The 15748-nt window shown below is 35.7% G+C and overlaps 1 protein-coding gene across 7 annotated transcripts in view; it reads left to right on the forward strand.

The window, feature by feature from the left end:
• The window catches only part of LOC107217340, a 166356-nt gene that overhangs the window by 34941 nt on the left and 115667 nt on the right, over positions 1–15748 (forward strand). The window lies entirely within an intron of this gene.

Consider the following 15748-nt stretch of genomic DNA (forward strand, 5'->3'; position numbering starts at 1 on the left):
AAATTCAAGATGGCGACTCCAATACGACAGGCGAAAATTTCGATTCACAAACAGCAGCCCCAAAAACTTGCAATTTATGTAAAACATGTAACTTTATCGGAAACGAATTATTCCTTTAAATGTCTCGATTTTTTTCAATCAATTTGTTTCCAAAAATACTAATTCACATTATATCGCCCTAATTACTCTCGCGTATTGAAAAACCATTAGCATACTATGAGAACCAGTAAAAAAACCGCAAATAAATATGTTGAAACTTGTTGTTGTTCTCTGAATATATAAAAAATGGATACAAAATAGGTGGTAAGAATACTTACCACTATGAGTGAAAGGGTTAAGGAAAATTCCTTACGTTACATTCGTAATACATGTAGGATGCTTCTTCAGCACGCGTGATAAGTACGATAAGTACACAAAACGTGGTCACTTCGTGGTATTAAAGTTTATTCGGCAAATATGTATTATACACGTGTACATTTATTTATAATATATACACAGGCATGTATGTATATTATTATAATAAGGGTAAGGCAGATTACATTTCTGGGTCCACCGCTATTTACACACGCAGCTTGAGGTTCCTGCCTGCACATAAGCCACAAACCCTCCTTGTTGTCAGATTTAATGCGCGTATAGCAGATCTTCTATCATCTAACGCGTGTCCTTTGCAGCGTGCGTAAACATAGGTATACGTATCGAATTGTTTCCGAAGATTTTCACCCAGGAATAAAAAAAAAAAAAAGAAAATTCACAAGCCAAGAAAGAAAGGAAAAAAAAAAATCCAAAACCGCGTCGAAGAATTTGATACAACGAAAGATGATGATGCAAAGAAAAAAAAAAAAATAATTAAAAGACGCAAGCATAACCGAAGTGCAAAATAGTTTGAGATTTTGCTTTCTTTTTTCAAGCTTGATCCGGGAAGTGTTTTTTTTTTTGTTTCTTTTTGTTTCTATCTAGTTCTTGCGACGGGACGTAAGCTTTGCTTGATAAAACTTACCGTTGAAATTAGAACGGTTTGTATAGGCGGTATAATAAAAGCGAGACTCGAGCTTGAGAGGAGAAAAGGGGTTTTTCAAGTTCTTTCGAGGGCCCTTAACGCGGAACCTCTTATATATAAAGCTTGGAAATTCTCGACGATTATTATAATATTATCATTCTAACAACCGTCGTACTGCAAATACACGCACGTAACTTGCATTGTTACGCTTATAACAAGCATTTGCGGAATGTATGTATCAAATAATATCGTATATGTGAGTACGTGGAAGTGGGCTTTGAAGTCTGCAGGGAATATCTATGATGATATCTTACTCGTAAATGAAATTCGGGCATACGTACGTTATATTATATTTCTGCAGACAAGGGGCTCATCATATATTATACACGTCAAAGGGATAATAATTTATCCTGTTTCGAAAACTTTCTCAACGAGTCGAGTTATTTTCCGTACGCGTACAATGTACAAGGTTATTACGTGTCGAGTACATGTATAAACTTGTAACCAAATTTTCACAACAAAAATCGGTAGCAGAAGCTGCGAGAGCTTGTCGAGCTTTGAAAAGCTTTCGTTATAATGATTTGCCTATTTGATGTTATTGCGTAACGTTACAAAGTGTAAACGAAATTTTAGGCAAAACAAAAAAAAAAAAAAATCATGAATATTTTACAAATTTTCATGCAACACATCTATAGAAAATACTTTGAATTTTCGAAATTTGAATTGAAAAGAAAAAAAAAAAAAAAAAACGGTCCTGTTTTGCTACCGTCGATTAGTTGCTGAATTTTTCAAAATGATCCCAAATTACAACGTGTGATAAATACGTTAAAAAAATGTATCTGGAATCGGTACAGAAAAATTTATACTTATTTAAATACCCAAGATCCCATCGATTCGCGTCATTCGGTCGAATATATTGTGCTTGCTTTTCCCTTGTTTTTTTTTTTTTTTGCCATTTTCTTTTTCTTTTTTTTTTCCCTTTCCTTTGGCTTTTCGCCCGTGAACCGTTCAGCGGTTCCCGACATATAATCCACTTCGGAAACGATCAATCCATAGGGAAACAGGGGGACACTCGAGGTCCTTGGAATATTCTCAAAGGATATCCCTCCCTAACCCGTCGCTGATCTCGAGCCATATGGTATTCGAAAAGATTGATATACCGAACCTGGATGCAACGGTTTGCCGAATAAATACCAACGTGAAGGGAAATGAAATTAAAAAAATAAAAATAAAAACCGAGTCACGCAATTAATTCATTTACGCATGACGATGAATGTCGCGACAAATCGAGTCGACGACGAATCTCCCGCATTTTCTTTTCTTTTCGCGTGTAAGAAACGATGCGTTGTTCATTTTTCTTGAAACTTTGTGAGAAACGGACGTACGAATGAATTTTTCTCACGTTACGTAATACAACTCGACTGTCTTATATACTTGGATAGTTAATAAATTTAGGATATCAGATTCGCCGAGCGAATTTCACCCTCAGCTGTATGCTTTATAGCACTGCGTCGTATAGCGCAGAGACCTAGTATATTTAGTCAAATATTAGACCCCCTCGGGGTTCGACTTTACGCTTTATCCATCACTCGGGTTTCTTGTATCCTTATATACGGTTGAACCGAAATTCCTGGATTTTTTTTAAACTCTCGATTCATCCGGTATTCCGCTCTCGTAACGACAAATTTGACAGGGTTTGATTTGATATTCGTTACGTATCGTATGCCAAGAAAACGACGTGTTCAGTTTTACCTGTGAACGTTATTTTTTTGCGTAAGGTTCTTATGACAGGCAACTTGTTCGACCGTAGCAAAAAAAAAAAAAATTGATGAAATATTTCGTTCAGGGTACTTTTTTCTTCTTATCATCGTTATTCAATCGAATGTACACATCTTTGTTCCGCACAATTTGATCCTGATATTCTTTTTTTTCATACTCCACTCGCGGCTAATAAATAAAATCGAATTCATATTCCCGAAGTACGTTATTCAATGCATAATTCGTACGTGTATTGAAACAAATCACGTGGATTAAATTTCAGCGTATGAATTCGAACCCCATTTTTCACATATTTCCATCGAGAGCTTTCGAATTGAATGCCTGAGATAAAAATTTGCAAAAAGTAACAAAAAAAACAAAAAGTAAAAAACACGCACACACATGCGTTGAATTTACGCACCGTTCGAATATGATTATTCGGTTTATGCATGACTTTTATATCAATCGCTTTTTTTTTTTTTTTTGTCATTTGCATTCAACATTTCAACGGTTCGTGCGTTGCGAAAAATGCGTATCTGTGCAAAATCGCGAAGCTCTGGCGAGTCGTTCGTCTCTATACGGTAAACGGATATTGAGGGAATGCGACTTTTGTTATACACGTGCGTATATTCCGCAGGTACAAAAGTGCGGACTGGACGGAAACAGAGTCGGAGGAAAAAAAGGGCAGAGAAGAAAAATGTCGGCGTTGCAAAGTGAATTTTGCAGTCGTTGGTCGCTATTCTGTTTTTTTTTTCTTTCCACTTTCCACTTTCCACTTTCCACTGAAAACAAACTTGCGGATAATTATACAAAAAAAAAAAAAAAAAAATACGTAGCAAGAGAATTAACTCGGTTGAAAGCAGAAAAGAATAGGAAAATAGAAGAGGCAACAAAGCTTAAATCTCTAGGTATACATGTAACTAGTATATATGTATGACTATTATACATACCTAATGTCGATCCGTTAATTTATAAACATTATCCACCGATTTTTCGAACGTAATCTCAACGCCGCTAACTCGAATCGACAAACGAAGCTCGAATCTCTTGTCATTCGTTTTATTTGTTCCTCGAATATAAGCGGCTTACGTATCTTCCATTTGTCGCAGATATTCAACCGTAGAGCAAATTCGTAGTGTCATATTTTTTACATGCAGTTGGTACGATGTATACGACACATTCCAACCCAAATCGACCACCATCGGCGTTTTTTATTTTTATTTTCAAGTACAGTGTTGAGTGAACAAAAAAAAAAAAAAAAGAAAACATCTTTCACCGAGTAGCACGTTTTTTAGACAGTAGGTTTAATTTTTACTGCTTCCCAAAAACACGAAAACCCAATTTCCGAATAAACAGACCCAATCGATTGGCTTGGGTTTTTTTTTCATGAATTCTTTATCAAGCAATGAAAATTTCGAGACCAAGATGGAACTGGGCAAGCTTTTGGTTCAGAACAAATTATCAAACAGTGAGAATAAACAAATCAAATATAAATTTGTATTTAATTTGATACGATTTTATAATTCGATATACGTACGCAGGGTGAATGAGAACGCTGAACACATTTTTAAAAAATATTATTTTTTTATTTTTTCATTTGTCACCATTATTACCATTGATTCCCTATTTATTTTTTATTCTTACTTTTACTCATCTTCACTTAGGTTCAATTACATTCAGATCGAAAATATTAATAAAAATCAACCGAGACATTCTCGACATTAATTGCAACTTTCGTAGCATTTCTTTTTTTTTTTTTTATTTTGATCGAAAAACATGAAGGAAAAATGAAGAAAATTTCTGCAATTTTGCAAGTATCTATAACGTATCTGGTGTTAGTGAGAAACAAACACACACACACACACACACATATAACACAAGGGTCGGAAGTTTTCCCGCGTGAAAAATGTAGCCGTGAAACTCTTCAATCGTGCGAAACACTTAGCGAGGTGGTAAAATAAATTAACCGTCTATTTGCGAGACACTTAACGTTTTCGCTACATTCGCCATTTTCCTCGCCCCTCCTCCTCCTCCTTCTCCCGAAGCTTTTTCCCTCTCGTTCCCATTCTCTGGAACGTTCCGTGCCAAGTCACGCTTCTTTATATTTTATCCCGATTTTTATCTTCTTACGTGACTAATTGCGCTCTTCTAACACAATATTTATAACCGCATGCTATTTCAGAGGTTTTACAGACCTTGAAAAAAATCATAAGTTATGGGGATAACTTGGGGGTTTCACGCTACGAGTGGCCTCTTGGGTTTGCCGTTTCACGTTCTAGACATCGACCAGATGATCGACTCTTGAGGTCCTTCGAGAGTCAATTCGACTAGCGATGCAGGACTCGTGGGAACGTGTGATGGTCGTGAGAAAATAATACATCGTCAACCCCTTCAGGGAAGGGTTAATCAAACTTATTTTAGTCGCTTTTTTGTCACTATCATGCGAGAAGTGTCCTTATCCGACTACATATCTCGATGATCTGGATTTCTTTTCATTGCCCAGATCTTCTTTATCAGGGAGGAGCGCAAATGCGAGAATTTTTTAACTATTCAATTACTCGGTGTTGAAAAGTTGCGGGCACGCGTTTGAGTATAGAAAATTCTGTTCCGCACCCCAAAAATTGAGATCTTCAATTCCATAAAAAGCTTTGAAGATTCGGATTTCTCGATAAATCAAAATTCTTGCTTCATCCTTACGCTAGATTCACGTATGATAATTTTATAATATTTTTCTTCCTTTTTTTTTTTTTTACTTATATCAGCTCAGATAGCATCACATTTATTAGACTCGTATACAAGGAAACAATATTTATAAAATTTTGAAATTTTCAAGGTTTCTTCTCCTATCATTATAAGCAACAATTCTGCCACGTTTTAAATCGTTCTTTTAATTTATACCAATGTGATAAAAAACGAAATAACTTGTTATAAAAACTACATGCATTTTACAGTTAAAATTTTCGAAGCTTATTGGAACGTGTTCCAGTTGACGTAAATGCTTGAAACTTTACACAGAATTTTCATTTTTTTTTTTCTGAATGATTTCTACCGATCCGAGGGGCGTCTGAATGAAAATTTTTAATTTTTCAACCCCCAAATAAGGACCACCCTGATGCACTTATTGCATATGACGTCATCGACGCCGAATCGCCCGTTTCATCCTTCAATATACTTGGCTTTTGGTGTATAATATACCTTACGTACAAAAGCGTATTTGACGTCACGTTTCTAATGCTTGAACGACTGTTAAAATACCCTCGAATGAACTCGAGCCCCGCTTCATCCTTCGTTCCATGCGTACTAATCCGGCTTGTTTAACCGCATCCGTTCGCCATGCCTGGATCTACCATATACTTTACTATATACGTTCATATTTCGGTAAGTTTATACATATCGTCATGTTTTCTTTACCCATTCGGAATACAAAATGTTTCGGGAAGCTTGCGCGAGACGGTCGAAAATATATGGAAAAGTTTTGCGGTCGATCGTGCGTATTTAATTTGAGATTATACATTTATGCAAGAAATTTAAGGATTCATTCTAAAACGTTACGTATTGGCATGTTTTTATTATTTTCTTTATCACTTTGTTCAAATTTTTTTACTTTATACTGTGTAATGTGAATTTGAGGAATGAAAAAATTGTCACCGCGTTTCACTTGCGCGTTTCGTCCCGCGACGCAGAACTTGCATTTTGTAATTTTTTGGGAATAATACATATATCTATGAGGAAGGAAAACGAGAATAATTCAAAGGGAATAAAAAGAAATGAAAAATGTTTAATTAACTTACACCATCCATCCCCCCTACCAAAGTTAATTAAAGTTGCAATTAATTAGTGAAGTGAGGCAAGCCGCGTTTCGTGTCCGTCATGAATATACATTCGCACACATATACACAATGTATAAGGTATCACTTGAAACTTGAACCTTATATGAATATATATGGTTCAATTTATAAAACAGAAAGGAAAAAGAATTGTTTCAAACCAAATAATATATGTGTATATATAATTGAGGATGGTCCTTATTTACGGTGTTGACGAATTTTTTCCACCTCACCCCTTAAATCAACTTTAAATAATTCAAAAAAATTGCATAATTTTTTCAGATTTTTACCTCAACTCTTAAGACAGTTCGCATTTTGTGGTCGAAGTTTCTTATGAAAATAACGTGAGAAATTTTTTTTTTTTTTTATTTATCGGCATATATTTTATTTTAAAAGTAATAATGTTTCAAAAAATCTGTTACCGCAACGTTTTAGTGGGCATTAGTGCAACTATATGAGAAAAAATTCACATCATCGTTCCAGCCGATCTATACGAATTACACATTCCCGAAATCAGATTTGTTTTTTTGTTTTCTTTTTATTTAGAGGAAACGCAATTCGTCTAGATTGCCTGGAAATTTTTGTGCCTGAAAGTGATTCTTCGGAACAAACGCATTTTTGATTTTCGCGAACCCTAAATATGAACATATTTTAATAAAACCTCTTAAAATCGTTCTTATTTTATGTCTTCTATAACATATTGAGTTTGAATTAGACAACTCGGTTTTCCTGACACAGTCTGATTCACACACACATATATATATATATATATATATATATATACTCGCGAATAGCGGATCTCTTTGCAAAATGAAGTTGTAATTTTATTATATAATTATTCGTCAATCTCAATTCTTGTTTCAATAATATATCCCAATTTATTTATTCGGATTATCATGAATTTTCTGTATTTTTGAAACTCCGATTTTATTGTAACTTATACCTTTACAATGTCAAGTGTTGTTTGTATGTACATGTATGTCCTTCTCTCTCCCTCTCCCCCCCCCCCCCCCCCCCCCCTCGCATTATACGAGGATAGCAACGGATTCTCGAGCCAAGAACGCCCGCGATAACTTGATATAGTCATGGTTTAATTGGAATTAGTTATTACTCGCCTGATTCACTTTCCTAACTAAATCAACGAGCCAGTAACTCGTCCCCAACCTCCGACCTCTCCCACCTTCTCATTCTCCTCCTCATTCCTTCCCCCCTCATCGCCGTTATTCGCAATTTCTATATTATCTCAATTCCAAGGCAATGCCATCGTTGTTAGCACGCCTATTATTGTTATTATTATTATTATTATTATTATTATCATTATCATTATATAGTACCATTGTCGAAGTATAATTCAGCCTCTCAATATTCGATCCAGTATCCAATCCAATATTCTTGCTCATCCGCGTATTGTTGCCTGTTGATTTGATTGGCCTGGGTGGAAATTGCCAGATGATAGGGAACTAAGCCAACTATGATTATTCTGTACAATTGCTGATAGTATACGTATAATACGAATTTTACCGCGTAATTTCCTGCAATTTGCACAAATTTCGTGGGTATAAATATTCACGAGATATCTACAATCCGTCGGTCTTCTTATATTTATTCAATTATACAAACTTGTCAATTTTTTTTTCTCACCCCTTTATCGTCATCGCCTTCCTTAAGGAAAAAAAAAAACGGATCGTTCAAGTCGTATATTTCAATACCAGACTACATATAATAATTTTCACTTTCCTAGAAATAAAATCTATACAGTTCCTATTGTGTCACGAAAGGAAAGATGGACCGATTAAAAAAATTTGAATAGAATACGGTGACGCGAATTTTTGGCCGACGTATGTATGCTGAACGTATATACAGGATTCGTTCACTTCGATACAGACTTATATGTAACGTAATGTATACACACGTGGTATAATTTTAAATATCAAATTTTCTTTTTCATTACTTTTTATTATCTTTGACGAAAATATTTATAGAATTATTCGTGGCTTGTTGATAACAAATCAATTGTTTGTATAAGTATTTTAGGATATATTATAACGTGACGATTCGGTGCCTCAAAAAATTTTGATTCACGTTGCTGTCTGCGTTTCAATCCATGAAAAATAAAAAATAAAATTAAAATAAAATTAAAACAAGCAAAACGTTTAAATACAAATAAAAATATAGCGTGCATTTATCCCACAGAATCGACTGTGTTGTGCAAACAAACGTGTGTTTGGTCATCGTTTGCCCTCCCTGGCGTTGAAACATCAGCGGCAATATATGTCGTGTGGTCGCATTTCTCTTCTTTTGCTTTCAATTCCGTGTTTCATTCACATTTCCAACAGTCAAATCGAGTTAAAGTTTTGATTTGTGATTTTCGTAAAAGTTGGAAGACCAGGCATTCTTAAAAGCATCCCGAACTAGGGTTTCCAATTTCTGTAATGACGATATGTAAGCCATGAATTCTGCTTAATTTCTTTGAGAAAGTTTCTTTCCTCATCCTTTTGTTCGCAGTGTGTCGGTCTATACAGCGCTGTATACGTCATTTCCTCGCCAAAATGACTTTTGCAATATCGGTAGTTCCAGAAGTCGTTCGCCTCGCCCTTGGCTGTTTGTTCTTTTTCCTCCATTTCCTCTTGCATATTGTCTTATATGAGAAAGAGAGAGAGCGAGAGAGAGAGAGAGAGGCGTACGTGTATAAGGAGAGATTTATCGAGGCACCCTTCTGAGATATCGAGTTGAATTTGGATGGGATTGATGAAGGTGATCGTGTTCGCGCGCTATGAGGTACTTTGGGAAAACTTTTATCAATTTTTCACAGCAGTATAGTCGTAAACGGTGAGGTGAATTTATGGTTGAAAAGAGAGAAGTTCTAAGAGATGAAAGAAAGGAAAAACGAAAACGAAAAAGAAAAAGTAAAAAGACAGATAAACGTATAGACCGAAAATTCGACTCGATTAGATTATCGCAACTGTTGAATACCTTTAGAACCTTTTGACATCTTGATATGTATACGCGAGTTACGTTAAATCGCGTCAATTAGTTACTGATTATAATTACAATGTTTCAATCAAAAGTATATATTTAAGTTAGAAGTGAAACGATTATGATAATTCAAACACAATTAATGAGTACGAATCGTAAATAAAAGAAGAAAAATTCTTCAAACGGATTTTCATATTTTGATTGTTGAAAATGATACAGTTGAGGTATATTACGGTCTCAAAATAACGGGGAATTAATTTTTAGTACGTTTCGTAGACTTTGCACTACCTGGAAATTATTTGTAAAACTGTTTGCGTCTCACATATATATATATATATATATATGCAAAATTAATTATGTATATTATTATATGGGGCTTTCCATGCCGACTCGACCAGTGAAAAACTCTCACCATTTTTAAATCGCTTCACGATTCTTTATACGATTCTACTACGGTTCTACGAATTCAAAAAAAGCACTCCTGAATTTTTTCATATTTTTCCCTTCCACCGTTAATTTTCTGTGATTGTTCAAATCCATCTAAAGATTAATCTTTTTTAAAAATCTCAAAAAATTCTCAAAAATCTTATTTTTCATCCCGATCATTCTGAAACCCGTCCCATGATGAAACGAATTTGTTTTCAATTTTTTTTTTTTTTTTTTTTCCTGAACTTTTAACACTTTGGACAAACGGAACTGTATACAATATATATATATATACCTGACACATGGGTATTTACCTATCCATTTCTACGTGTGGAGCTTTAAGTACGTGGCATCTTATATCAAATATCCACAAATTCGGAAGTTCAAGTCAAAATGACGTGGAGTGTGGGTGTGTGCACCTATGCGTGGGCGAACCAGAGGGCAAACGAGTCTCACCGGATATTGACGAAATCTCATCTCTTGCCTCATTTCCCATGCCCTCCCATTATGTATTCGGGTCGCTTCATCTCAACTTCACTCGTAGTACCTTCAGGCCTCGATCGCTCACGATTTTTAAATATTTTTTTTCTCTTTCGATTTATTTTCTCGGTGTTGCAATTTCTTCACTTTTTTGTTACGGCTTTTCTTATTGGTTCGAAAAAAAATTGTGGAAACGAAAAACAGACACAATGAGAAACCACGCGATTTTAATGAACCGCTTTTTTTGTACCGTTCATTAAAAATTTTCAAGTCGAAATTGCTATTTTTTTCAACTAATCGCTGTTGAATGAGGATCTTTCCTAAAATCGTAGGTAGAGGCTGCTTTAAAGTGACATAAAAATGTAGTTGAGTATTGAGTACTTTGATCACGCGGCGTTTATTTAATTTCGATTTTGTTTGATTTCAATATTTTTTTTTTTTTTTTTTTTACTGCTGTAACTACAATATGACAAAAGATTGTTTTTTCAATGTTGACAAGTTTTCTGGGATGAAATTTCCTCGATAATCGATTGACGATGTTGAGATAAAAAAAAAAAATAAATGAATTCGACTTACGCAGGTTTATCGTGTAAAAATTTTCAGATTGATCAAAACGCAAAGCAAATTGATTTTCAACGTAACACCTGGACGAGATTCGGGATTTGAAAAGGGAAGGTATAATTTTGGTAGCAATTTCAGGGTGCAATCATGAGCCGAACGATAATATGTATCTATATTACGGTTTTTCGGAAAAAAACAATTTGCGATATTCCACCACGGCATATCTTATGAAGTTTGTTCAGATTGAACGAAAGATTCTGTCAAAAGATGAGCGTTCTACGTTACGCGGAAAATTTCACTCACAGTCGATTTTTCACCTTTCGTACATTGTTTAAAATTTATGAAGTATCGTGAGTAAAATTTTTTTTATTACTCACATCAATCATAATATCAATTTACGTCACAAAAAAGAGCCACACTTGTATAATATCAAGTCTCCAGTTGATCTTTGAGAAGTTTATCACACGACTGTTACATTTTTAATTGAATTCAATCTCATAAAATGTTTGTAATTTAACATGAACTTTTAACTCAGGGGAATAAGATTCTCGAATGATGTATCGTTGAGTTACGGATCGTGATCTTTGGATTGAATATAAACGTCACGAAAGAAATAATAATCGAAGTGTCAAAACGTGTTTCTTGACGAATTCAAACAAAAAAAAAAATGTGACAAAAAGTGAATAATCACACAAGCGCGAGCTTCCACGTAACGTGGAACGATCTCTTTTCACAGAATCATTCTTTCAGCCCGAAAAAACTCTTCAGGGTGTTCCACGGTGTCCATAAATAACAAATCAGCGAACTACGGAAATAGAACGAATATATCGAAAGCTCGTTGAATATTTGAAATCGGTTTTCCGGGTGGCTTGCATCGTTTACAAATGTAACCATGCAGCCTGGACGTTTGTATAACTCTCCGCGCGTCATTCATCGATCCAAAAATACGTTGCGCATTGTCACGAAGAGGTCGAAACTACGACGACGACGCCGGTAGCGTAGTCGGTGGTCTCTAAGGCTGTCGCGAAAGAGAGATAGAGAGAGAGAGAGAGAGAGAGGGAGAGAGAGGGAGAGAAGCAAAAACTGTTGATTATCGATTCGCGAGCTTGCGCTCATTCCCGCTCTGAATAATACACAAGGGGGACAGCTTGCAGGCTTGCGAACGCTTTTACAGCCATCATAAGGACAGACAAACACTCGGACACTCCGGAAGGCTTTGCACAACTGACCCCGTTAGTTTTTCAATTTTTTACCCATCGCTCCGACTTCAACGTCTATAATCGCGCCGCTGCTCTTTGGCTGTTGCATTATTAAACCACCATTATTTTACCGAGGCACTTGTGCAGCGGTGCACTTTCCACACTCCGAGTCTTCACTCTCGATACGTTCTTTTTATACTCTCTTCGCAACTTCGGGGAAAAAAAGTCTCTCTTTTTTTTTTTTTTTTTTTTTCGTTCGTTCGTATTTCCAAACTTCGATCGTTGTCAAGTCGACGAAATAAAGTAGGATAAATTTCATCCGTCGCGAAGCTTTTGTTTATCTGAATTATTCTCACATTAGATGCGAAAAGTCAAAGACGGATATTTCATAATCCACGTATAAACAGTCGCTAATTACCTAAGCACGACAATTAAATTATACAATGTACAAATAAAAATCGAAACTAGCTGTGTACGATTTTTGTGATCGAGGTATGTTTTCCACCGAGTTCATTGCCACCAATTATGATAATTGATATTTTCCTTGATACCGTCTCTGCGTGGACAGGTGAAATAATTCAATCGATTGACTCGCCGACCGCTTGCTGAGGAAGCTTATATTCTTTGTCTATAATATCACGTTCATATACTCGTATGATTAATAACTCGATGAAAGGGCGCATGCTGCGTAGGAATTAAGGACGTCGGTGATCTAATTGATGGATTCGCGGAGTGATTAATCTTGTTCAAGATATTGTTCTCACCACATTGTAGCCTAGCCATGTATTTAATGTACGCCAAATTGTTAACTTTCCGGCGTTTGGCTCTGACGCGTATATCGTATAGTTTATCAGGCCCTTGAATACGCGCTGATTTACCCCAAGCAAGATTCAAGTACATTATGCATATATTACATCTACAATCTAGGGTCGTATTAACGAGCTGAGAGTAAAAAAAAAAAAAAAAATAAAAAATAAAAATAAATAAATCACAAGTAATGTAAAGGGGGAAAAAAATCGAGAAAATTTTCCACGTACTTAATTTTTTCTGCAATATAGGGAAATTTTTTTTCTTTTTTTTTTTTTATCTGGGTTTTTTGCTCGGTTTCGAAGCAAAATTATAAAATTCTTTGAATATTTTTCTCATACCTTGGGAAAATTTTCGGACCGCGTTTCTTTTATGTATACCTCGGGCTTTTAAAACGTGTACACCTACTTTAAACTTGTGAAATTAGGTTCAGGGCAAAGGAGGGAGGAAAACTTCCAACGGGGAATAATTTCTTGAACCTTAAATTAGGGAATCAAGATCGGAAATAAAATAAATTAGTTACACGAAACTCGTTCTTATCTCGGCCTCCTCGTTCCAGAATTCTCGTTTACAAGTTTCATTTTATTTCACGACATGAATTTTTTTTTTTTTTTTCTTTTGTTGTCTTTCTCCTTCTCTTCTCTTTTCTTTTCATTTTCTATCCTTTTTCAACTTCACCCGCAGCGCAAATATGATGAAATTTCGTGCGCTGCTGCAAATGTGATTAATATACACGCATTCAAGAATTTACTCGCATATGTTTAACCTTAAAACAAAATTCACTCGCGTACAAATACATGGTATGTGCTAGAGGAATAAAATATTACACGTTACGTTTAACGGAAAAGCTCTGCCTCTTACTTTAATATGTCACGTACTTTCGGAAAATTTGTGTGTGTAATAACTCGTGCAACTCTGCGACTTCTCCCACGTTAAATATCGAGTTAACGAAGCGTTAGCAAGAGAAAAATAAAAAGAGCGAAAAAAACAAAGAGAAAACTGTCGTAACCGGATTACCGCACGAATTTGAAAAGCGTTCAGACTGAAATTAAGCTCTCTAAAGCTTTGCGCTGAAGCTTTCGAGCCGCGCTGCGAGTTACAGATGAAACATTTTTCAACTCACCGTATTTGTAAACTGCAGCCCTTTTTTTTTCTTCTCAAATGACTTTATTCATTAATCTTCCGTACCTATTTTTTCTACAACCGAATCCACTCTGATCTACAGTTTCAGAACTACTCATCCAATCAGTTTGAAACTTTTTTTTTTCAAGACGTTTCTCAAATATTGCAAAATCAATCACCGTGGTTTAAATGCCTCCTCAGAAATATTGAATCATTGAAAAAAGATTCCTGCAAAATTGTAATTTTTATGAACATAGGTAAATTTGGGGAAAAAAATTGTCATTTTTGAAATTTTTCCATATTTTGGGTAAAAATTTGAAAAAATTTCGCGTAAATTTGAACGCCCAGATTTTCTTCCTTATCGAAAACCTAATACTGCAATCCATGCAGTTGATTCTGAACTCTTGCCAGGTTTAAAAATCCCGTTCCGACTCCCCGGCCAATTTCGTAATCGACTCTCTCCGCGGCACTTTAATAAGTATACCTGGTATAACAAGTGCGAAAAGTTGCGGTGTCTTTGCGGGGTTTGCAGGTCGCCGAGGGGGTGTCGAATGTTAACTTCAAAGTGACCGTCAGGTCCGTATAATAACAGGCGAAATTTTTGCGCCTGCGTCGAAACTCGCGACCGAAGTGTAACCAGAGCAGAGACGGTAGAAACTGAACGAACCAAAGCCGCCTGCAACCTTGCCGGGGGTAGGTTGTAGTAGGTATAAAGGTTCGTACAGAGACGCTCTTCGAAGCTAGTTTAACCTCCGGGGATGCTCCCTCATGTATATAAACTGAGCCGCATTTGCATAGACACCTACCTTTGTATTATGAAGGGAAGGACCGATGACTATCCTCTTCTCTTCTCTTCTCTTCTCTTCTCTTCTCTTCTCGTCGTCTTTATATCTCTTGTTTGCAGTTTCTACCGCACGTTTTATACCATGGGTAAACTGCACTTTATATACCTGCGTATGAATATAAGGTGACAATTTTGTCCGAGATACCGAAACGTTATTTTTCAGGGCTTAGAAAATCAGAGGCCTTTGATATAACGGATATCCGTTAACCCTTCTTCGACGCACTTACTTCTGACCAAGATTTTTACCCGGATGATTGTTTGTTCACCTGTCTTTAACGCGATCCTTTGGTCGGACTTTAGGTTAAAAACTCACGGACATACTTTAAACTTTTCTCAATATGTCTGCAAAATTGAAATTTGGAAAATATAAAATCGAATCGTTTGAAAAAATTAATGACAGTTTTCAATTACGGAAAAGTGAGCATTGAATGAAAAATTCGTCCCGGTCAAAATGACCCCGGGTGTCATCGAAGGGTTATCGTAAATTTCGAATGATCGAAGATTTGCATTTCTGTGATTACTCATATTTTTTAATAAACCTGAATTATCATTAAATTTTGATCATTGCTTCATTACGTCGTTAAGTACTAGTGTTACTTTTTTAACCTTAGAATTTTTTCAGCTGTGGTAATAAAATTCACTGCGTTTTGTCAATTTGCGAATTTACTTTCTCGGGCGAGTTCTTGTTTAACTCAATTAGGTGTACATAATAGTCCAAAAAAAAAAAATCGCTCCGATTTCTCCTAAAACA

The sequence above is a fragment of the Neodiprion lecontei genome, chromosome 5 (assembly GCF_021901455.1).
Source record: "Neodiprion lecontei isolate iyNeoLeco1 chromosome 5, iyNeoLeco1.1, whole genome shotgun sequence".
Lineage (NCBI taxonomy): Eukaryota > Metazoa > Arthropoda > Insecta > Hymenoptera > Diprionidae > Neodiprion > Neodiprion lecontei.